Source organism: Nicotiana sylvestris, chromosome 1 (assembly GCF_000393655.2).
Source record: "Nicotiana sylvestris chromosome 1, ASM39365v2, whole genome shotgun sequence".
In the NCBI taxonomy this organism is placed as follows: Eukaryota; Viridiplantae; Streptophyta; class Magnoliopsida; order Solanales; family Solanaceae; genus Nicotiana; species Nicotiana sylvestris.
This window is the reverse complement of record NC_091057.1, coordinates 104482566-104507358: the sequence shown is the minus strand read 5'-3', so window position 1 is coordinate 104507358 and position 24793 is coordinate 104482566.

Genomic DNA, 24793 nt, shown 5'->3' with positions numbered 1-24793 from the left:
TGCCTTTCGAGCTCATGTGTGACACAATCGACATTGTAGTTGGGGCTGTTTTGGGTCAAAAGGTTAATAAAATATTTCATCCGGTGTTCTACGCAAGCAAGACCATGAATGAGGCTCAAAAGAACTACACAATTATCAAGAAGAGTTGTTGGCTATAGTGTTTTCAATGGAAAAGTTTCGGCCGTATCTTATGGGGCCAAAGTCATAGTGCACACCGATCATGACGCTCTTAGGTACTTGACGACGAAGAAAGACTCCAAGTCAAGATTAATGTGATGGGTGCTACTACTTACAGAGTTTGATCTAGAAATTGTGGATCGGAAAGGTAGTGGGAACCAAGTGGCAGACCACTTGTCCCATTTGGAGGAGGAGGTGAGGCCTTGTGATGGCCTTGAGATCAATCATTCATTTCCCAACGAACAACTCCTTGCGGTGTCAATGAATGATATGTCATGGTTTGCCGATGTTGCTAATTACCTTGTGACTGGAATAATTCTGTGTGAGCTCTCTTCTAACCAAAGGAAGAAGCTCAATCGGGATAGTTTGGATTTTTATTGGGATGAGCCATACTTTTTCAAGATTTGCACGGATGGTGTGATCCAAAGGTGTGTCCCGGAGGAAGAGCAATTGAGTAACTTGGAGGCTTGTCATTCTTCACCCTATGGTGGCTATCATGGTGGGGTGCGGACCGCCTCTAAAGTTCTTACTTGAGGATTCTATTGGCCAACCTTATTCAAAGATGCAGGTGATTTTGTGAAAAGATGCGACGAGTGCCAAAGAGCGGCTGGAATTTCGAAGAAAGATGAGATGCCTCTCAATACCATCCTAGAGGTTGATATTTTTTATGTATGGGGCATTGATTTCATGGGCCCATTTGTTAGCTCTTGTGGGAACACTTACATTCTTGTGGTGGTGGACTATGTTTCAAAGTGGGTTAAAGTCGTGGCTTTACCCAACAATGAGGCCCAGAGTGTTGTTGCATTTCTCAAGAAAAGCATTTTTACGAGGTTTGGTACTCCTCGTGCAATCATAAGTGATGGGGGTCTCATTTTTGAAATAGAGCTTTCAACACGTTGCTTTCTAAGTACGGTGTCAATCATAAAGTTTTTACCGCTATCATCCTCAAGCAAGTGGTCAAGTGGAAGTCTCCAACAGGGAAATCAAAAGTATATTGTCAAAGATGGTCAATGCTAATAGGACCGATTGGTCGAAGAAGTTGGATGACGCTCTATGGGCTTATATGACAGCTTTCAAGACTCTGATTGGTACATCTCTGTATCGGTTGGTGTTTGGGAAAGTTGCCATCTTCCGATTGAGTTAGAGCACAAGGCCATATGGGCTTTGAGGAAGTTGAATCTTGAATGGGATATTGTAGCCAATCTTCCTGTAGAGTAGCTCAATGAACTTGATGAATTTAGATTCCATGCCTACTCCATTTCGTCCTTGTATAAGGACAAGATGAAGTACCTTCATGATAAATATGCTTGTGGAAAGGAGTTCAAAGTAGATAATTTGGTTCTCTTGTTCAACTCTCGGTTACGTCTGTTTTCGGGAAAACTTAAATCAAAATGGGGTGGGCCGTTTGAAGTTGTGTTTGTGACCTCTTTTGGTGCTCTTGATTTGAAAAATAAAAATAGTGAAGTTTTCAGAGTTAACGGGCACCGGGTAAAGCATTATATTGGGAAAATTGATGACAGCCACATGGTGGCACTTCTTCATTTCAAATGATGTGATGGTAACCTGCGTCGTGCCGCGACGTTAAATCAGGCGCTTCTTAGGAGGCAACCCAAGTGCTTTTCTTCTTGCTTTCTTTGATTTTCTTTGAAGTATAGGATTGATTTTTGGGCTAACTGGTTATGATATGTTACAGGGTTGTGTTAATGCAGTGCAAGACATAGTGAAAAAAATGCACAGGTCTCTGAAGTTTCCAGTGCGGCCGCAGTACATTTTGTGCGGACCACACTGGTGTGGGTAAAATGAAGCCTCTATAAAGTTTGCCATCGCGGCCGCACTACATTTTGTGCGGTCTGCGGTGGACCTCTGCGGCCGCAGTCCATTTTGTGCGGACCGCAGAGTGTTGCCATCTCAAACTTGAACAAAACAGTTCAGTACGGACTGCGGTCCATTTTGTGCAGTCTACACTAGTAGGTGAGACTGGGCCCCAGTGGCTTCTCTATAAATAGACCTTGAGGGTCTCTTGTTACCCTTTTCAAAATTTTAACTCTCAAAGCATACTAATATTGTTCATCCCTTGCATTTGATCATAATTACTTGCTTGGCATTGATTAGTTTCACTTCATCTCATAATCTGGTAACAAAATCTTCCCTTTCCTTGTTTAATTTTGCAATTTCATTTAATTTTTATTTTTCTTAGCTTCTGTTCTTCTCCCTCCCGTATTTATTTCAATTGCCTAGACTAGAGTAGTTAAATTTTGAATTCATGAGGACTTTGTTAGTTTAATGGACTGGGAAATGACTTGGGGGCACTCATTAGGTGAAAATTTGGACTTAAAAGCAAAAATCCAACGAACCCTAACTCAATGCCAAACCTGGGCACTCAGTGCGGACCGTGGTAGTTTTGTGCGGTCTGCGATGCCCTAGTGCGTTCCGCGGTACCATTTTGTGCGGACCACACTAAAGAACTTCTGGGAAGCTGAACATTGGGCAGTGCGGCCGCACTACATTTTGTGCGGTCCGCACTAGCCCCTGTGTGGCCACACTACATTTTGTGTAGTCTGTACTGTCAAGATACAGAGGGTGGGTATTCTGAACCCCACCCATGTGCGGACCGCATGGCCATTTTGTGCGGTCCACACTGGCCCTTGTGCGGCAGCACTCCATTTTGTGCGGTCCGCACTAGGTATTTTCTACAACTTTCTGCTTTCTTGCTGAAACACTGCTTTCAACTAATGAAATTGATTCTAACAAGTTCAACTGAATTGTGTATGCAGACAATGGTGAAACAACAAGGGAAAGGCTCTAAACAACCAGGGCGAGGAGAATCCTCCCTCAGGTTGTGCTGTCAAAGGTAGTTGATTCACATAGCAAGGCTCTCAAGGAGCTTGCTTGGGAGCAAAGAAGCTGCGGAAGACACGAGCTTCCAAGGAGTCCGTGAAAGCATTGAGGGTTGATGTTGACCGATTGAAGGAAGATCAGCTGCCTTTGGACTTATTGCTCGATGCAGTCATCCAGCTGGCAGACCCACAGGAGACCTCTTCCAATCAGCCACAGGATGTACTAGGTCCAGAGCATGTCCAGGTCCCAGTAGTAGAGCAGCAAGCCACTGGGAACCAGTCTGAGGGTCCCGAGCACACAGAGGAACCAGGGACCACTCATGATCCTATGCAGACAATCAGGGCTTAGGGAGGCTTCTACATCCTTTTTCCTCTTATCTTTTTGATGTTTTATTTAGACTAGTTGGCATTGGGGACAATGCCAGCTTTCATTTGAGGTCTTAGGCCCTACATTTTACATTTTGGATGATTGTACATATATATTTGATACATTTTTATGCTTTCTTGATTTTTCATCTTTGGTCTGTATATAATTTTGATATTTCGTTACATTTATCACACTTTTATTTTACTTTAGTTCTGTATATAAAGTTACGTTTCATTGTACATATTCATCCCATCTAATGTATATTTAAATCCCCTCTTGTATATATTCATTCTATTTTCCGCAAATTTTTCATTCTTAGCTTCTTATTTATGTTCGTAGCTTTTTTTTTTGTTTTGGACATTTCCAATAAGCCTTTGGTTTTATTAATACCACGGTTCTTTCCAAAGGTGGAGTGTTGTATGAACCGGGTGGCACTTCCCAGTGATGGATGGCATGACAACCTTCTTAAGGGTTTGAGTCTGTTTTTCTTTCTGTTTTTAGTAGTGAGTAGTTAAGGGTGCCTCAAGCAAAGCTTCACTTGGGCCTAACACATTTTCCCTTGATCTTATGGTCAAAAACAAATTGTTGTGTTTAGGATGGTGAAAGGTGTGACCTTGAGACTCTTGCGTTGACCGATAATTATCAAGTGGTTTTCGGGATCATTGTTTGCTCAAATCGTATCTAAGGTCATTGTAGGCCCCTAACTCTATGTCTTTAATGATCCCTTAGCTTGTGTGGTGAGTAAATGAATTGCATATCCAAGTCCCGAGCCATTGGTCTAGAACTTTCCCTAAATGTTTTTTGAGGCAAAATCCTAAGTGCATTTTGACTTGAGACATGATTATAGACTCTCCTTGATCCAAATGATATCTCGAACAATTCCATAGCCTACTAATGATAAGATCCCTAGTCAACCCTTTTGAGTCTTAGACCTTTTTCTTTCAAGAACCATGATACAAGCCTATACCCGTTCTAAAAAGATACCCTCTCTTGGCACCCAACCTTTCCTTTAGCACATGGAAAAAGTATTAATTTGGGGGGAGAGATGAGGATGGCAACAAAGTGGTAAAAAGGCACAAAGAAAATGAAGAAAAGGAATGGCAATGAAAAATAAAGAAAAGCAAAAAGACAAAAAGAATGTTCAATCTGAAAAAGAATAAAAAGGGATTCAAGAAAAGCAAAGAATGAAAGGTGTGGAAAGCTAAAAAAGGAGAAAAGGTCTGAAAGACATAAGAAAGAGTGACAGTGTGTCTCTCTAACCCCTTAAAAAGAAGTGAAATGACTCAAAGAGTCAAGTAAATTACGCCAAATGAATCAAAAGAAGTGCTTAAGGGAAGATGGAACCTACTTCGACCAAAACATGTCCTACCCTGAACCAAAAGCCTTCATAATGACTCCAAAAAAGCCCTATATGATGTTGAGTTGATTAAAGCTTACATTAGTGGATACTCACATAAGGGGAAAGCATATGGTATTTAGAGCCGAACTTGTGACTTTTTCTTGAGAGAGAAGATTGAATTTCCATTAACCTCGTTTTGCGTGCCACTATTCTAAAGGTAAGTTTTGCTTAGGGAGAGTTGAGGATGTGTGAGTTTGGGTTCCACAATGACCAAAGTAAGTGAAAAGTGTTCTTTGATGTGTTGAGTCAACTCTTGATGCTCTTGTGTCACACTTGATCCATGGTTTTTCAAAGGTTAAAGTTGTTTATGACTTATGTGTGTTGAAGACAATTGTTAGTCCCAATTGATGTTAATTGAGGTTACTTTAGGACAGCTGAAAATTTCTTGAATTTTCCCTTAAGGGGTGGGTCTTATTTTATTTGCTTGAGGATAAGCAAAAGCTTAAGTTTGGGGGAGTTGATAACTAGGGATTTTGACGCATTTTATACTCCTTCTTGCTTACGCTTTGATTATAAATTCACACAAAATAGTCCAAAAAGGCTAATAAGTTGTGCTTGATTGCAGGTTTGATCAACAAAGTGACAAGATGTCAAATATCGGCTCGAAAGGAGCGAAACTTGCACAAGTACCAAAGACAAGACAAACTCAGGAAAAACAGGCCTAGTGTGGCCGCACTACACTTTGTGCGGTCTGCACTAGGGAGATTTAGAGAGCTGGTATTTCAGGCATTAAGGCAGTGCGGCTGCAGAAGGTTTTGTGCAGTCCGCACTACCATTCTGTGCGGTCCGTAGAGCCAAGATTCAGAGAGGGTAAAGTTGCAGCTTTCAAACCTTTGCGGTCTGCAGTCCAATTTGTGCGGAACGCACTAGAAGCCTACGCGGCCGATGTCCATTTTGTGCGATCCGCAGAGCCTGAGTTCAGAGAGTCAAGTTTTCAAGTTCAAGAGCTTAGTGAGGCTGCACACCATTTTGTGCGGTCCGCACTAACCCCGCAGGGCATTTTTGTCCAAATTTTTAAGCTTAGTATAAATAGATCCTTTTTCCATTTATAGGGGATCATGCATTTTAGAATAGGTGTTGCGCTCATGGGAACGTATCTTGTAGCCAATTTGGGCATTTTTACTTACTTTTTATCATTGAATCTTTGTATTTAGCTTAGCAATTAATTAATATGTGCTCATCTTCATCTATTTCTCTGTTTTTCTCTTCAAGTATGAGTGGCTAGACCCATTAGCTAGGGTTGTGGCTCAACCCTAGTGTGGGCAATTGATGAGTGTTGCAATTTAGGGCTAGATTGAGTATGGATGTTTGTTATTTGGATCAATTTCATGGTTTAATTACTGAATTAGTGGTTGCAAACACTAGTTTGTGCTAATTTGACTTGGGCTCTTCTTGAAAAAGAGTGCCTAAGTCTCCGAAATTGATCCAACAAGGAATTGGGATGGACTCAAGAGAATTGATAGTCCCAATTAAAGGGTTAAACTTCGAGAGAGTAATACCCGACTTGAACCCTAAGTTGCTTGAGCAAATTTGCATACCCATTGGTATTGAGAAAGCCAATTGGGCAAAATCACTTGAGCCACCGAGAGGTGTAGAGTGGGTAAAGCAGTGCAACTCTTATATCATACTCCCCAATAATGTCAATAGAGCCTTAGTTTCAAGTACCCGTCAATTGACCACCTAGGTGGATGCCACTACCCTAAAGCTTTTAGAATATTTGAACAACCCATAGCATTTAACTCTTAGCTTAAGTTACAATTTGTAGTTTGTTAAAAGTAGAATTATAAAAGAAAACCCCAAAAATTATGAGAAGTGCAATTTGGAACGCTAAGCAATCCTAGGCTAAATAGACACTCAATTCCAATTCTAGCTCTCTGTGGATATCGATCTCGACCCTCTCTCGCTAAATAATTAGTAGTGCGGAGTAGGCCACGATCAGCATGCATAAGCATTTTTATAATTTTTCTATAATTTTTAAAGGCTTCAAATTGATTTATTTCCTCCCTTTCTACTCATAAAATCTCCAATAATCATCCTTCAAATTATTTTTATGGTGATTTAGCCATCTAAATTCTATATTTATGCCAAAATATTATTAGAATATTTTTAGCCTTATTAAAGCATAATTATGTTTTTAATACATAAAATGGTCTTTTATATTTTAAATCATTTTAATACACGAAATTATTTTTTTAGAAATCATTTATTATTTATTATAAATTATGTAGTGTTAAAATGGCTATTTAAAATCTAGCCTAATTGCATTTCAATTTTAGCCAAATTCCAACCCCTCCCTAATCCCAATTCAGCCCAAACCGGACCCCAAATTACCCAGCCCAATTTTTGATTAAAATACCCGACCCAATACCGGCCAAATCCTGGTCATTGATCGTTTTGATCAACGGTCCAGATTTTCCCTTTCCTAATAAAACCGATCAATACCCCCCCCCCCAAACCTAATTCATTTTACAACCCACCCCGCCGTACTAAAATCCTCTATGCTCTCAAAACACTCTCAACCTAAACCCTAATCTCCAAATGCCGACCCTCCATCTATGGCCATCTCCGGCAACCTCTCATCTTCTCTCATGTCATTCTTGCCATCCCTAAGGCCTTCAAGGGACCAGAGCCATGTCGACTTGCATCTAGGGTTCATCTCTTGCCTGATCTTGGCCATTCCGATGTGATTTCGAGTGAAATCGTTCTATGTTAGCCACGATCTAAAGGTTTTCAGTATGTTTCTTCACCTCTGTATGGTTTTCTACAAAACCCTAACTTCGTCTCTAAACCTCCTAGATCTGCAGATCTAGGACGATTTGAGTCTGTTTCTTGTGTGTTTTACAATATCCTTGAGATTATCTACCAGAATCGTTTGATTTCAAGTGATTTCTTCACCTTTTCTAAAATTAGGGTTTTCGAAACTTCTTTTAAAACTTTGTTTGATGATTCTTTGTGTTTAAACTTCTGATTCTCACACATTTTTGACTAATTTTATAAACTTGTTGTAACCCTATCCCGTTTGTACTAAAAACCCTAATGTTGGTGGTTTTTCATTTTGTTTCTGATATGGGTACTTCTGATTATGTTCTTGCCTTAGTTTCTTGTGACTTTTCATGATTTGCTTGTCCTAGTATGATTCTATTGAATCTTCTTTGTTCAAACTTTCACTGATATTATGAACTTGTGTGTGTACTAGACATTCATGCAAAATTTGTATGCTTCTCTTTGAATCAGTGTCGTTTAACCATGGGTTTTGTCGAGGCTGTGTGAAATCCTGACTGTTCATGCCTTACCTCATTTTATATGCTAAGCATACTGCTTCTTTCACGATTTTTTGAACCTTTGATTACTCTGAATCCCTTATTTTCTGGTTTAATTTGATTACTTTCCTTCAAACGTGTGATTCTTGCTTATTTACTCAATTTGATTGATTTGCTTGCCTTAATTAATTTTCCCTTACCTTGTCTACATTATTACTTGATTCTTACTGATTATTTCCCTAATTAGAACTTTATGTACCTAGCCGTTAATTACCAATTCTATACCTAAGGCTTTACTTTATTCTTTTTCTTAAATACCTGGCATGTTTACCGTTGATTGAACTGTCCCTCGATTAAGGGAAGATCTTGCTGATTTATGGGTAACTTCCCTGATTTTCTACTCAATTGATCTCTTGCCTCATTTTGTTAAGTTTTCGACTCCTATATAAACCTTCTCTTCTTTTAAGTTCATAACAATGATAACAAGGCACTCTAGTTCATCTACACTATTACACTATTATAACAACGATAACAAGGAACTCTAGTTCTTTTATGTAATTTGTTCAGCTTGTCTGTAATAATTATTTGTAAACAGCATTGGGGTGATTACTGAAAAGGGGTGGGTAGTTACATATTTATGGGGTGATTCGTGTAGATACCATATTTATAGGATTATATTAATATACTTGCTATGTTTGCTTTACCACACTAGAAACCATGCCTATAGGGTTGAAAAGGTTCCCATATTAGAACTCATGTCTATAGGGTTTAAATGGATTCAATAATAGAATCCATGTCTATAGGTTTAAAATCAACTTCATAATCAGATACCATGCCTATATAGTGTAAAGTGATTGAGTTCAATTCCTGGTACTGCATGTGCTTATATTTGTCTCACTAAAATCATGCCTATAAGTTCCAACATCAGCTCTTAACAATTAGATACGATGCCTATTGGAAATAAATCAGAAATTCTGCCTATAGAATTAAAATCAATTTAGTTACACAAGTCAGTCTAATTCATGTTAGTTCACTTTAAAATTGTTTTAATCAACTATCCACTTCTTTAATTGAGTTTTTAAAACACTGCCTTAACTCACTACTGCTAGAAAGCATGCCTATAGGATATCAAGTGTCCTTTTAAAACTGTTCACTGATTTACTACATCAACGTAGTTATCATGCTCTTAGGACATCACTGTTCTGCGTTTAGGCAAGCCTATAGGGCGTTTTAAATTCTGCAACTCTAAAACTATTTTTTTGCTACTTAAAGCTATTCAGATTTAACAGGTTCAAATCAGTAGGCAAGTTAAATAGGGTCTTTCACATATTGTCCTAATTCAACGCTATATAACCCCTGCTTACCTAGATATCATGTTCTAGGGTTTTCTCTTATGTATTTGAATGTTGTTTGAAGACGTGCACTTATTTATCCTTTAAAACCTTAGGAAAGTCTAGAATTGTCCAAAGAATAGAGGTCCTAAAATACCTCCAGGGCTACGAAGAAGGAATGGGTAGTGCACGGATAGGACATTGTCAAAGTTTCTAGAACGCTTTAGGCTATGACCAAGGGGAGGGACTTGGGTAGAAAGGGATATGATGACTACACGCTAATGTCACGTGTAGCTCCTCATTGAGGAGTATTTATCGGACATTGTGTGGGTTGATCTTGTAGGCTAACCAACCTAGGACCCCTCCTTCCCAAATTCCCTTTACTTTCCATATGTATACAATTTGTTTAAGCCTTTCCTTTGTTTCATTATTTGAGTCATGTAATGTCCAAAAACATGCTCTTATTTGTAATTATGTGTTTAAAACTATTTATTTGTTAATGGACTAGTTCGTAAATATAAGTTCGGCTGGGACCCATCGTTGTGGACCAAGAGGGGTGTCTAACACCTTCCCCTCTAGGTTATCTCAAGCCCTTACCCTAAATCTCTGGTAATGCAAACCAATCCAAGAGTTAATCACTCTGGGTGACTTAACGCACCGTAATCCTTTAGGTGGCGACTCTTCAGTACCCAAATTCCCAAAAGGAAATAAGTCATTACCTTCATGAACGTCGGAACCTGGACTTTTCCAGCGAAGGGAAAAAAGGGAGCGCGACAGCATGGCGACTCTGCTGGGAATATCTTAGACTCTTACCATAACGAACCTATTTTTATGAATTAGTCCAAGCATGCTCTATCCTAAGCCTTTTCCCCTTATTTAAATTTAATTGCCTATTTTAAGCATTTATGTTTCTTTATTCCTAAAACTGACTTGTCTTTTTGTTTTCTTTTTTCTGTAACTGTCTTTTCAATTATTTAAATATTGTATTTATTTTTCCTACGTTCAAATACATGACTTTATGCTATTAATTGGTGAATAAATTATGCTCCACATCATATTCCACTCGTGCGTATCAAATCCTATAGTGACGCTTAATGAGTGGTTGCGCTCTTCCTATTTATTACCCTTGAATACGGAAAGGCTTATTTGTGATAAAACCAATCGATCAGCGGTGCAGTCGACGGTTTCGCATGTTTCCCCCTCAAGTTGTCCGTTTGAGGGTACAAGTATAAAACCCCATAGTTACCTTACTCTGATCAAAATTGTGCATGCATTATGGTCAAACCAAGTCGGATCAATTATGTTATCCACATAATGATCCTTTAAGAAGAGACTTATCCAAAGTCCACCGAAGGTTCCATAATCCCAACGGACACAACCACGATCTGTGCATTAATTTGGCAAACTAAATACCAATATGCTAATCATGAATGTATAAATAGTCGAGTCTGGTGGGGGATAAAGGCCTAACCCTTTTGTTTTGCAGAAAATGAGGTACGGGGTCCCCAGATTGGGTATGGTTAGCAACATTCCACCATTGCTGCTAGATTGGTAGAGGACCTTTCCTCAAGTGACAAGAAACATGTAAGGAAGTACCTGGGTAACTTGCCTTCCCTGCTAGACATTGAGCCAAACAACAAGTTGATCGAGGCTACTACTTTGCTCTGGGACAGTGAGAGGTCTGTGTTCAGTTTTCACAACGTAGAAATGATACCACTTCTAGAAGAAATTGGAGGGCTTGCGGGGTTGACTTGGGATAGTCCCGGGTTATTGGTACCAGAGAACCATACCGGTAAAAGGTTCTTAAAAATGATGGGGTTGAAGAATAATGCTAACCTGGTATGCCTGAAAGAATCTTACATACCCTTTGTATGAGAGGTATGGCCATAGCAAGTCCTACCGTACCTACCATGATGAGTTCTCTCTCACTTATCTGGGCCACATCCACCGCAGAGTGTTCGTGTTCATCGTATGCTTCTTGGGCCTGATAGTGTTCCCAATGAAAAGGGAAAGAATCCACACTAGGTTGGCCATGGTTGCCAAGATTTTGAGGGAAGGGATCAATAGATAGACATACACTAAAGTCCCCATGATCATAGCTGACATCTACAGGGCTCTGGAGTGCTGCCAAAAGGGGTCAAACATTTCGAGGGTTTTAACTTGTTGCTGCAATTGTGGTTGTTAGAACATTTTCAAAAGGGTCACTACTGCCAAGAATTTTCGCGAAGGGCTTGGAACGACCATATTGCCTTTCATCACCCCAAGCGGATGACTTACATTCCAGACAGATTTGCTCAGCCAAAAAGTGCCAAATAATGGGTAGAGTTCTTCGACAATCTGACTGATGAATAGGTGCAATGGATGTTAGAATAGTTCCCAACAGACGAATTCATCATAAGATCCAGAAACGCTCCACACTTGGTGCTGATCGGGTTGAGAGGGATATACCCTTATATCCCTATCCGAGTTATAAGACAAGCAGGCAGGAAACAGGTTGTACCAAGGGTTGCCAATATGAGTCATTTCAGGGCAGACTTTCAAAACAACGATGTCCCTTATAAGTGCCAAGCTCAGCACGTGTGGCATTGCAAAATCATTGTGGAAAAGAACACATTGACCCAGACAGGTATCATGTGGGGTGTGAGCCTCTCTACCCGACATGGTTGGAGGACAATCTGAAGGGGATGGTGATGCTAGGAACTGGTCGAGGGAATAGGATCATAAACGAAGAAGCTGAGGCTCAAGTCAAATACAACAGGCTGCGCAAGAGGGTCCACGACTCTGAGAATGAGCACTGGGAAATACATGAGAGAAATGTACGATGATTGAAGAATGGAAAGAGATGGCAGCCACTTCCAACAGGAAACTGGATGTGGAGCGAGGAATAGTAGAGCTGGAAGGCAAAGTCATAAAGAGAATCGAGGATTGCCGGAACGCTGAAGGAGAACATCTGGACAGAGCCTACTTGCTGCTGGGTTTGCGCGAGCTGGGGGATATATATGATGGAGTCAGGAAGATTGAATCTGGGGAAGGTCCTTCTAGGACCAAATAGGCTAGATTTATCTATTTTCCTAAAATGTAATAAGGCCAAGTGCCAATAGTGACTTATTTTTTATTATCTTAGTATCGATTTGGGATTCATCTATTATTATATTATGAAATGAAGCATTTATTGGCATTTAAAGTTCTCCAAATTTATTTATCACTAGGCCTACCTCGGGCACAATGAGGTTCCCAAAGTAGGACACGAATTTACATTTCTACAATATGTGTTTAAATACTACAAACATTTCAGAATCCTCACTAACTTGTTACCTTTTTGTTTTTGCTTATTTTTTTTAATTATTCCCATCTCCTTAGGTTGGTTCACTCATACTGGCCTCATCAGCATATCATACTAGATCTAGAGGCCCTCCACCTCCTCCTCCTCCAAGCAATACAAAGGGTAGAGGAAAAGCAAAAATGGACGACTTAAGTGTTATCCGAAAGGAGAATGTTGAGAACGCAGAAACCTCAGATGGCCGTAGTACTCCAGCCCCAAATTATCTAGTCCTGAGATTGGAATAAAAGATATTGGAATTGCAAGGAGAACTTGAGTAGGTTCACAACTTGGCAAACTTGTCACTCACCTTGAATGTCCCCGACATCAACCAACAGAATACAAAGAACCCAATACCTCCCCAAAACACACAAAACCAACATCCACAAAATCCTCCCGCACCAAATCAATATGCAACTCCACCCCAAAATCTCAATCCATTGCCAATATTGACTCCGCCACAACATCACCATCAGCCAACTCAGTACCCACCAACCACCACTTACCACACTCCCCAAAACACACCACAACCCATTCCACATCCCCAAAACTCCACCAACGACCATCACTACGCCTAAGTTCCTGGCACCCATCAAAGCAACCCTATATACGTAGAAATTGTACCTCACTCCATCCAACCCATGTCTTATACACCAGAATCCTCCGAAAAGGACCTGCTCATTAAAAACATGGCTGAAGAACTCAAGAAGTTGACAAGCTGAGTTCAAGGTGTCAAATGCGGCAAAGGAATAGAAGGTTTGAATTATGAAGACCTATGCATACAACCGAATGTAGAACTGCCAGAGGGATACAAACCTCCCAAGTTTGAGATGTTTGACGATACAGGTGATCCCATGGTTCATCTGAGGACTTATTGCGACAAACTTGTCGGGGTGGGGAAAGACAAAAAGATCCGAATGAAACTCTTTATGAGGAGTCTTACTGGGGATGCTTTGTCCTGGTACATTAGCCAAGATCCCAAGAAATGATCCAGTTAGGTAAGTATGGCGTCAGATTTCATGGATCGGTTTAGGTTCAATACAGATAATGCACCAGATGTTTTCTACATCCAGAATCTTAAGAAGAAACCTACTGAGACTTTCCGTGAGTATGCTACTCATTAGAGTTCCAGCTTTGGACGAGGAACAAATGAACAAATTCTTCATTAGAGCACAGGATCCGCAATATTATGAAAGATTGATGGTTATCAAAAATCATAAATTCTCTGATATCATCAAACTCGGAGAAAGAATCGAAGAAGGAATCAAGAGTGGGATGGTAATGAATTTTGAGGTGCTACAGGCCCTCAAAGAAGGCATTACAATCAGGCGGCATATCAAAGAAGAGAAATGTTGGGGAAGTAATGGTGGCCCAAGGCCTGAAATCTCCACTTACATATTAAACACCTCCACCCACGTACCAAGCACCGCCACTCACATGTCAACCCTTATCTCCCAAATATTCCTAATCGGCCACTTTCCACCATACTTATAACTCCCAACCATCCCATTTCTAATCACCTCCAACTCGCCAAAACTTTTCGAGACCAAGACCTAATTTCGATCGCAAGCCACCCATACATTACACCGCCATTGTTGAGCCTATCGACCTGTTGTATGAAAGGTTGCAAGCTGTGGGTTATGCCACTTCTGTTCCCACTGTGGCATTAGAAAACCCATCCCAATGGGTCAATCTGAACAAAACTTGTTCGTACCATTCTGGTATGAAGGGGCACACCACTGCTGGGTGCCGAACATTGAAGGATAAGATCCAGACACTGATTGGCAACAAGGTCATACAGGCAAAGGAAGACACACCTAATGTCCGCGACAACCCCCTCCCTGATCATAGATGTGGTGAAGTACATGTGATAGAGACGAATGAAGAATGGGACCCTGAGGGGTCGATTGGGTTTATTCGAGAAGGCGATGACTTTAAAGTTGCAGTCACACTTACTCCTATTGTGGTACAGACTCAGTCACCAATCAAGGTTGAGATAAATGCATCAGTTCCATTTGAGGTAGAGGTGGCTTTACCTGTGGCCACCCCTGCTCCCTTTGAGGTAGAAGTGGTCCCACCTTTTACTATGACAGTATCAACCACACCTCCATTAAACTCAAAAGCAATACCCTGGGATTATGTTGTAGAGGCTCAGCAAAAAGGGAACGCCAACGTAGAAGAATCTGATGATGCACAAGGGAAGACTAGGACTGGAAGGGGCTATATGCCTGAACATTTGGGAGGTTCAAGTAAGGATACCAATACTAGATAGCCTATCATTGAGATCGGGCCGAATGACCTATGGAGGAAAGTACAAGCAAAGAAGTATTCCATCGTCGACCATCTGAACAAAACCCCAGCTCAGATATTTATCCTGTCACTATCATAAAATTCAGAGGCACGTAAGAACACTTTAATGAAAGTGCTGAGTGAGGCTTATGTACCCAATAACATCACTGGCGGAGAAATGGCCAACATGGTGGGGCAAGTATTGGAAAGTTATAAGATTATCTTCCACGAAGATGAGCTACCACCTGAGGGGCTAAATCACAATCGGCATTGCACATTACAGTGTAATTGAAGACAAATTCATTGACAGGGTCTTGGTTGACGGAGGTTCAAGACTAAATATTTGTCCATTGGACACTCTGAAAAGGTTGGACAAAGGTTTCCATGAAATACGGGTAGGAAGCATGAACGTGAAAGCTTTCGATGGGTTCCAAAGGGCCACGATCGGGGAAATCAAACTTTGCTTGCAGATGGGGCCAACTCGGTTCGACGTCGAGTTTCAGGTGCTTGACATACCAGCCTCATATAATCTTCTGTCGGGCCGACCATGGATCCATGCCTCTGATGCCGTGCCTTCCTAACTGCATCAAGCTATGAAATTAAAATGGAATCGTCAGGAGGTGATCATTCACGGCGACGGGAGTAGCCCATTTACACTAGTCAAACCATCCCGGCTATTGGACATAAAAGAAGGCTAGAAGGGGAAACATATCATCACATTGAACGGGTCAATGCCATCGACAAGGATAAATGGTGGAGCAGTAAAATAGAAAGCATATTGGCCTAGTCTGGATATGAACCCGGCAAAGGATTGGGAAAGAACCTCCAAGGTATCACCAAACCAATATAGCTGAAAAATCATGGTACCACCTTTGGGCTTGGATACTAGTACACATGGTAGGAGCATAGAAATTGGTCGCCTTATTGGCATGGACCGTACTACCCTCTCGAGCAACTAGTGTCACGTTTGGAACAAGCTTTTCATCAAGCTAATACGATATGGGGGACTACAGAAGAGGAAGTGCTCGCTGGGTTGAAGAATTTGTTCTTGGAGGATGAGGACATAGACTGCAGTGCATAATTGAGGAGGAGGAGGAGGAAGAAGGCCTCACCATTCAAATTGAAAAGAAGGGAGCCGCTCTCAGGAACTGGACTACCACACCATCTCGAGCCCGCTGAGTCCCTGGGTAGCTTGGCAAATTTTTACTTCTATAGCCATTCTAGGCATCTAAGATTTCCTGTAATTTTGTTTTAAGATTTTCTTGTTTCGAAATAAATGCCTGATTCATCGAGCCGTACTTGTCAAGATGATTTATCAGTTTTAATCAAACGCTTTTGCTCCTTATTATTCATTACTATTTTATACTTTTCTTTCTACAACATTATTATTACTTTTTCTGATGAACCCGTGACTGTGACATGTAATGAGGAAATGCAACATGAGCATAGTGATTCAGACGAAGAGGATGAGATACCCGAGGAAATTATCAGGGAGGTTGAAAATTTTGATAATAAGCCTAAGTCCAATCTGAATGAAACCAAAGCAGTAAATTTGGGAGACGCCAAGACCGTCAAGGAGACTCGCATCAGCATTCACTGTCAACAACAGAGAAGGAAGAGTACACTTGCTTCCTAAAAGAGTATGAGGATATTTTTGCATGGTCATATGATGACATGACTGGTTTGAGCACGTCCATAGTGACTCACGGGATGCCTACTAATCTCATATGTCCGCCAGTAAAGCAGAAACTCAGAAAGTTCAAACTAGACATGAGCCTGAAAATCAATAAGGAAGTTACCAAGTATATCAAAGCCAAAGTTCTCAGGGTGGTTAAGTACCCAACTTGGTTAGCTAACATTGTGCCTATTCCGAAGAAGGATGGGAAGGTCAGAGTATGTGTTGACTATCGGGATTTAAACAGAGCAAGTCTCAAGGATGACTTCCCACTACCAAACATACACATCCTAATCGATAATTGTGCCAAGCATGAACTCCAATCCTTTGTAGATTGTTTCGCGGGCTATCACCAGATCTGGATGCACAAAGAAGATGCAGAGAAGACAACTTTTATTACGCCTTTGGGTGTATACTGTTACAAGATGATGCCATTCGGTCTGAAAAATGTTGGGGCTACTTACATGAGAGCCATGACAACCATCTTCCATGATATGATACACAAGGAAATAGAGGTGTATGTGGATGATGTCATTATCAAATCCAAGAGGGTCGCAGATCACATAGCGGACCTGAGAAAGTTCTTTGGCAGTCTAAAGAGGTACAATTTGAAACTGAATCCCGCAAAGTGTGCATTCGGGGTTCCCGTAGGAAAATTATTGGGATTCATCGTCAGTCCTCGAGGGATCGAGATGGATCCATCTAAGGTCAAGGCTATTCAGGAGTTACCACCGCCTAAGAGCAAAAAGGACGTAATGAGCTTCGTAGGACGTCTCAACTACATCAATCGATTCATATCACAATCCACAATCATATGTGAACCCATCTTTAAGATGCTGAGAAAAGATGCCGAAACAAGCTAGACAAAGGATTGTGAGAAAGCATTTGACAAGATTAAGGAGTACCTGTCCACACCACCAATTATGGTCCCGCCAGAACCAGGACGACCTTTGCTACTCTATCTATCTGTATTGGATGGAGCCTTCGGATGTGTTCTAGGACAACATGACGAGACAATAAGAAAGGAGCAAGCCATATATTACCTGAGTAAGAAGTTCACACCTTATGAAGCACGGTACTCTTTACTTGAAAGCACTTTCTGTGCTTTGACCTGGACAGCTCAGAAATTGAGGCATTACTTCTGTGCCTACACTACATACCTCATACCTAAGATAGACCCTCTGAAGTACATATTCCAGAAACCCATGCCGATTGGAAAGTTGGCCAAATGACAGATACTGTTAAGTGAGTTCGATATCGTCTACGTAACTCAAAAGGCGGTCAAAGGGCAAGCATTGGCAGATCACCTTGCTAAAAATCCGGTGGGAGGAGCATACGAACCTTTGAAGATGTATTTTCCTGATGAAGAAGTATCATTTATGGGAGAAGACATTACTGAAGCATACGACGGTTGGAGGATGTTCTTTGATGGAGCTGCAAATTTTAGAGGAGTAAGCATTGGAGCAGTTTTGGTATCAGAAATGGGTGAACATTATCCGGTATCTGCTAAACTCAAATTTCCCTGCACGAACAACATGGCAGAGTATGAAACTTGCATACTAGGGCTCAACATGGCAATCGACTTGAACATTCAAGAGTTGCTAGTGATCGATGATTCAGATTTGCTTATGCACCAGGTACAAGGAGAGTGGGCCACCAAGAATTCCAAGATATTGCCATATCTGCACCATGTGCAGGAATTAAGAAAGAGGTTCACGAAGATAGAATTCCAACATGTGCCCAGAATTCAGAATGAGTTTGTCGATGCATTAGCCACCTTGTCATCTATGATACAACATCCATATAAGAATTATATTGATCCCATCCCAGTGAAGATCCATAATCAGTCGGCATATTGCGCTCATGTTGAAGAAGAAATAGATGGAAAGCCTTGGTTCCATGACATCAAGAAGTATTTGTCAAAGGGAGAATATCTTGAGCACGCAAACCACACTCAGAAATGCACACTCCAGAGATTGTCCAATCACTTCTTCCACGGCGGAGGAAATTTGTACAGGAGAACTCCTGATTTGGGTTTGCTAAGATGTGTCGATACAAAGGAAGCTTCTAAGCTACTTGAGGATGTACATGCCGGGACTTGTGGCCTGCACATGAATGGTTTCGTCTTGGCTAAGAAGATACTTAGGGTCAGTTACTTTTGGATGACCATGGAAACGGATTGCATCCAGTATGTCCGCAAATGCTTTCAATACCAGGTGCATGCCGATATGATAAAAGTGCCGCCAAACGAGCTCAATGTAACAAGCTCTCATTAGCCATTCGCCGCTTGGGGAATGGATGTTATTGGTCCGATTTAGCCCACTGCTTCACACGAACACAGGTTTATTCTAGTAGCCATTGATTACTTCACAAAATGGGTAGAGGTTGCATCTTACAAAGCTGTAACCAAAAGAGTCATCGTAGATTTTGTCAAGGATCGAATTGTTTGTCGATTCGGAGTTCCCGAGTCCATTCTTACTAATAATGCCGCCAACCTCAATAGTGATCTGATAAAAGCCATGGGTGAAACTTTCAAAATCAAGCACAAGAATTCCACAACCTACAGACCTCAGATGAATGGAGCCGTAGAAGCGGCCAACAAAAACATCAAGAAGATACTAAGGAAGATGGTAGAGAATCACAAATAGTGGCACGAAAAGCTACCATTTGCTTTATTGGGATATCGCACTATGGTTCGCACATTAACCAGGGCAACTCCCTACATGCTGGTTTACGGTACCGAAGTTGTCATCCCAGCCGAAGTAGAGATTGCTTCTTTGAGAGTCATATAGGAAGCTGAACTCAGCGATGCAGAATAGATAAGAAGTCGCTATGAACAATTGGCCTTCATCGATGGAAAGAGGATGAATGCAGTGTGCCAAGGCCAAATTTATCAGAACATAATGTCCAGAGCTTTCAACTAAAGGGTCAAACCAAGGCAATTTACACCAGGTCAGTTGGTGCTGCAGAAGATCTTCCCACATTAAGATGAATCAAAAGGGATATTCTCCCTCAACTGGCAAGGTTCGTATATGGTTCACAGGGTGCTGACAGGAGGAGCACCCATACTTGCAAAAATTGATGGAGCAATTTGGCCAAAACCAATTAATTCAGACGCAATCAAGAGATACGATGCTTGGATTATTTACATTTTTCTCATCTAATGTAATTGAACTACGCTTGACCTGATTCCCGTTTAAGAGGGGATACGTAGGCAGCCTTATGGGTTCGATCATATCATAATAAAATTTTCATTTCCCCCCAAGATCAGAAACTGTGGTAGAATTTTGAGGAGGGTCCTCAAAATTCCGGAGCAAGTCCAGCCAATGCAAACATGTGTCAGACGGTCAATAATTAGTTAAGAAACTGGGGCAAAATTTTTGAGAAGGATTCTCAAAATTCCGAAGAAGGTTCAGCAAGGCCTATTGTCCGCAAACAGCCGAAGGATCATCTACTAAACTGGGGCAGAATTTTGAGAAGGACCCTCAAAATTCCAATAGAAGAGAGTTGTAATGCATTTGAGATGTGTTACAGTCACTAGTTCATCTAAATATATCAATATATTTCTGAAATAACTCTATTTTTATGAACAATTGAATATTTTTCGAAAAACTCTATTTCCATAACAGTCAGGTGTTACCTAGGGGAACTCGGAAGGGGCTTTCAGGACAGAGCAAAGCAAAGCCAGCCGACAGAAGCACAAACCAACCTTCCCCCACAAAACTTACAATTTTTCTTTGAATGCAGGCATATCTAGCGTGGCAATAACATCCTCAAATACATACACGTAACAAATTCATTATCGATTAAGACATCAGACACCGAATGTATCTCCAGCTAAGACATACACTACTCTTATTTGCTACTTGCTCTCTACATGAGGCTAATCCTTGCCTCCATACTTGCATGAGGCTAATCCCTGCCTCCCTATTAGTATGAGGCTAATCCTTTCCTCCACACTTGCATGAGGATAATCTTTGCCTCCATATTTGCATGAGGCTAATTCCTGCCTCCATATCTGCATGAGGCTAATCCTTGCCTCCATACGTGTATGAGGCTAATCCCTGCCTCCCTATCTTGCATGAGGCTAATCTTTGTCTCCCCACTTGCATGAGGCTAATCCTTGCTTCCCTATTTGCATGAGGCTAATCCTTGCCTCCACATTTGCATGAGTCAAATCCCTACCTCCATATCTGCATGAGGCTAATCTCTACCTCCATATCTGCATGAGGCTAATCCTTGACTCCATATTTGCATGAGGCTGATCCCTACCTCCATATTTGCATGAGGCTAATCCTTTCCTCCCTATTTGCATGAGGCTAATCCCTGCCTTCATATCTGCATGAGGCTAATCCCTGCCTCCACACCTGCATGGGGCTAATCCTTGCCTCCATATTTGCATGAGGCTAATCCTTGCCTCCCTCTCTACATGAGGATATTCCCTGCCTCCATCTGCATGAGGCTAATCCTTGCTTCCCCATCTGTATGGGACTAAGCATTGTCCCTCTTTGCACGAATATTGCTCTATTTCTAGTACTATTTATTTGCTTTTCAATCGGGCTAAGCTCTGCCCTCCATTTCCCAAGACTAAGCCTTGTCTTGTTAACATCATGACTATTGCATATCATGGGCTAAATATCGTCAACCTATCCAAAGGCGTCATAGTCTAAAAGGCATCATCCTCATGCCATGGCCTAAGTATCCCTCAAATTTGCATATCATTATTCAAAGGCGTCATGGTTCGGAGGCACCATTGCCATGGCCCGAGAACATCATTTCATGGCCTGTGAATCCCTCGCTAAACAATTCATGGCCCAGGACATCATGGTCCAAGGACATCATCTTTAACCGTCCAAAGACAACCTTTATGGTCTAAAAGGAAATCTCCATCATGTTTAAATTTTCACAAATATAGGTTTGTAGTATTTTTATCTGCAGGTAACCAGCAAGAAACAACTATCCTAGCAGGAGCGATCTCGCTCCAGTTCCTTCAATTGTCCCGAACCCTAACCACTCACCATAGCTGCTTCCACATCTCGTGTCCGTTCTTGCAATAATTTCATCGGCATATTCCGCCGATGAATCTAGAACTACACATGGCCTGATTCCTGAAAATTAGGGATATGTAGGCAAATCAAAGACCGGAGTCCGGCCTCTGTTTTTCAAAACATCCCGTCCGGTCAAAATTGGCTATTATTTCTTTACCCGAAAGCTCTTCAATCCTTTTCGGTAAAGAGGGGCAGCTGTTGATACCGAATTTTTCCCTATATATTTTTTTAATACATAAATATACTTTCAAAATAGTATATATGCATATATAAGCATGCATAAGCATTTTTATAATTTTTCTATAATTTTTAAAATCTTCAAATTGATTTATTTCCTTCCTTTTTACTGATAAAATCTCCAATAATCAACAACAACAACAACAACAACAACCCGGTGTAATCCCACAAGTGGGGTCTGGGGAGGGTAATATGTACGCAGACCTTACCTCTACCCGAGGGCAAAGAGGTTGTTTCCAGGAGACCCTCGGCTCAAAGAGGCAACAAGAGACACTATATTAGTACTATCAATAGACTCATAATAAAACAACATAAAATACCATTAAATCCATAACATAACATAAATACCATAAAAACAAAGTCAAAAATCTCCAATAATCATCCTTCAAATTATTTTTGTGGTGATTTAGCCATCTAAATTCTATATTTATGCCAAAATATTGTTAAAATATTTTTAGTACATTTTTATAATTGCATTTGCATTTTTAAAGTCAATTTGCATATATTTGCAATACTAGCCCTATTAAAGCATAACTACGTTTTTAATACATAAAATGGTATTTTATATTTTTAAAATATTAAACAACTATTTAATCATTTTAATACATGAAATTATTTTTTTCAGAAATCATTTATTATTTATTATAAAGTATATAGTGTTAAAATGTTATTTAAAATCTAGCCAAATTGTATTTCAATTTTAGCCCAATTCCAACCCCTCCCCAATCCCTATTCAGCCCAAATCGGACCCCAAATTACCTAGCCCAACTTTTGATTAAAATACCCGACCCAATATCGGCCAAATCCTGGCCATTGATTGTTTTGATCAATGGCCCAAACGATCAACGGCCCAGATTCTCCCTTTCCTAATTAAACCGACTAATACCCCTCCCTCCCCAACCTAATTCATTTTACAACCCACCCCGCCGCCCTAAAATCCTCTTTGCTCTCAAAACACTCTCAACCTAAACCCTAATCTCCAAACGCCGACCCCTTATCTATGGCTATCTCTGGCGACCTCTCATCATCTCTCAGGCCTCTAATGGCTTCTCTCATGTCATTCTTTCCATCCCTAAGGCCCTCAAGGGACCAGGGTCATGCCGACTTGCATCTAGGGTTCATCTCTTGCCTGTTCTTGGCCATTCCGGTGTGATTTCGAGTGAAATCTTTCTATGTTAGCCACGATCTATGGTTTTTTCAGTATGTTTCTTCACCTCTATATGGTTTTCTGCGAAACCCTAACTTCCTCTCTAAATCTCCTAGATCTGTACAGATCTAGGACGATTTGAGTCTATTTCTAGTGTGTCTTACAATATCTTTGAGATTCTCTACCAAAATCGTTTGATTTCAAGTGATTTCTTCACCTTTTCTAAAATTAGGGTTTTCGAAATTTCTTTTAAAACTTTGTTTGATGATTCTTTGTGTTTAAACTTCTGATTCTCACACATTTTTGACTAATTTTATAAAATTGCTGCAACCCTAGCCCGTTTATACTGAAAACCCTAATGTTGGGGTTTTCATTTTGTTTCTGATATGGGTACTTCTGACTGTGTTCTTGCCTTAGTTTCTTGTGACTTCTCATGATTTACTTGTCCTAGTATGCTTTTATTGAATCTTCATTGTTCAAACTTTCACTAATATTATGAACTTGTGTGTGTACTAGCCATTCATGCAAAATTTGTATGCTTCCCTTTGAATCAGTGTCGTTTAACCATGTGTTTTGTCAAGGCTGTGTGAAATCCTGACTGTTCATGCCTTACCTCATTTTATATGCTAAGCATGCTGCTTCTTTCACGATTTTCTGAACCGTTAATTACTCTATATCCCTTAGTTTCTAGTTTTATTTGACTACTTTGCTTTAAACGTTTGATTCTTGCTTCTTTACCCAATTTGATTAATTTGCTTGCCTTAATTAATTTTTCCTTACCTTGTCTGCATTATTACTTGATTCTTACTAATTAGAACTTTATGTACCTAGCCCTTAATTACCTATTCTATACCTAAGACTTTACTTTATTCTTGTCCTTAAATACCTGGCATGTTTACCGTTGATTGAATAGTCCCTTGATTAAGGGAAGATCTTGCTGATTTATGGGTAACTTCCCTGATTTACTACTCAATTAATCTCTTATCTCATTTTGTTAAGTTTTCGACTCCTATATAAACCTTCTCTTCTTTAAAGTTTATAACAACGATAACAAGGCACTCTAGTTTATCTACACTATTATACTCTCAAAAAGCCTCTACTCTCTTTTGTTCCTTACAATTCCTACTAGTTCAGTCGGTTGTACACTAAGGCTGACTACTGGCATTATCTTTACTCTGTATTCTGCATACTCTCCTAAACTGGTATGTTCTGATTAAATTCACATTCCAAGCTATGTGTTTACTTTGTTACTATAGTTTATCAATCTTGATTTTCAGTTTTATGAGCTATTCTACTTAGATGCAATCAGTATGCCTAGAATACTATATTACAAAGCATGTTTCAAGCTTATGATTTTATACTGTTTAGCATGACCAAACCCTGCTTGTTCTAATACATTGAATGTTTTTCATGAAATGTTTGTCCGGTACAGTTTGTTATAATGTAATTCTGCTTGTGTCTTAAACCTATGTGTTCCCAACTTAACTTTGTAACTACCATATCTGTACTTGATTGACACCACTAAGGTGTATGCTAGGTGTTCCCATACCTCTATCCCTTGTGTGAGATTTATTCTGAAGCTGTATATTCTCTAACCTGATTTCTTATTATTTTAAATGTCTTCTTAAACTATTCCTACTCTTAAAACTTTGTTCTGACTTTCATAAAAGTTCTTTCTGCTATTAAGACCTTCTTTCTCTATCTTCC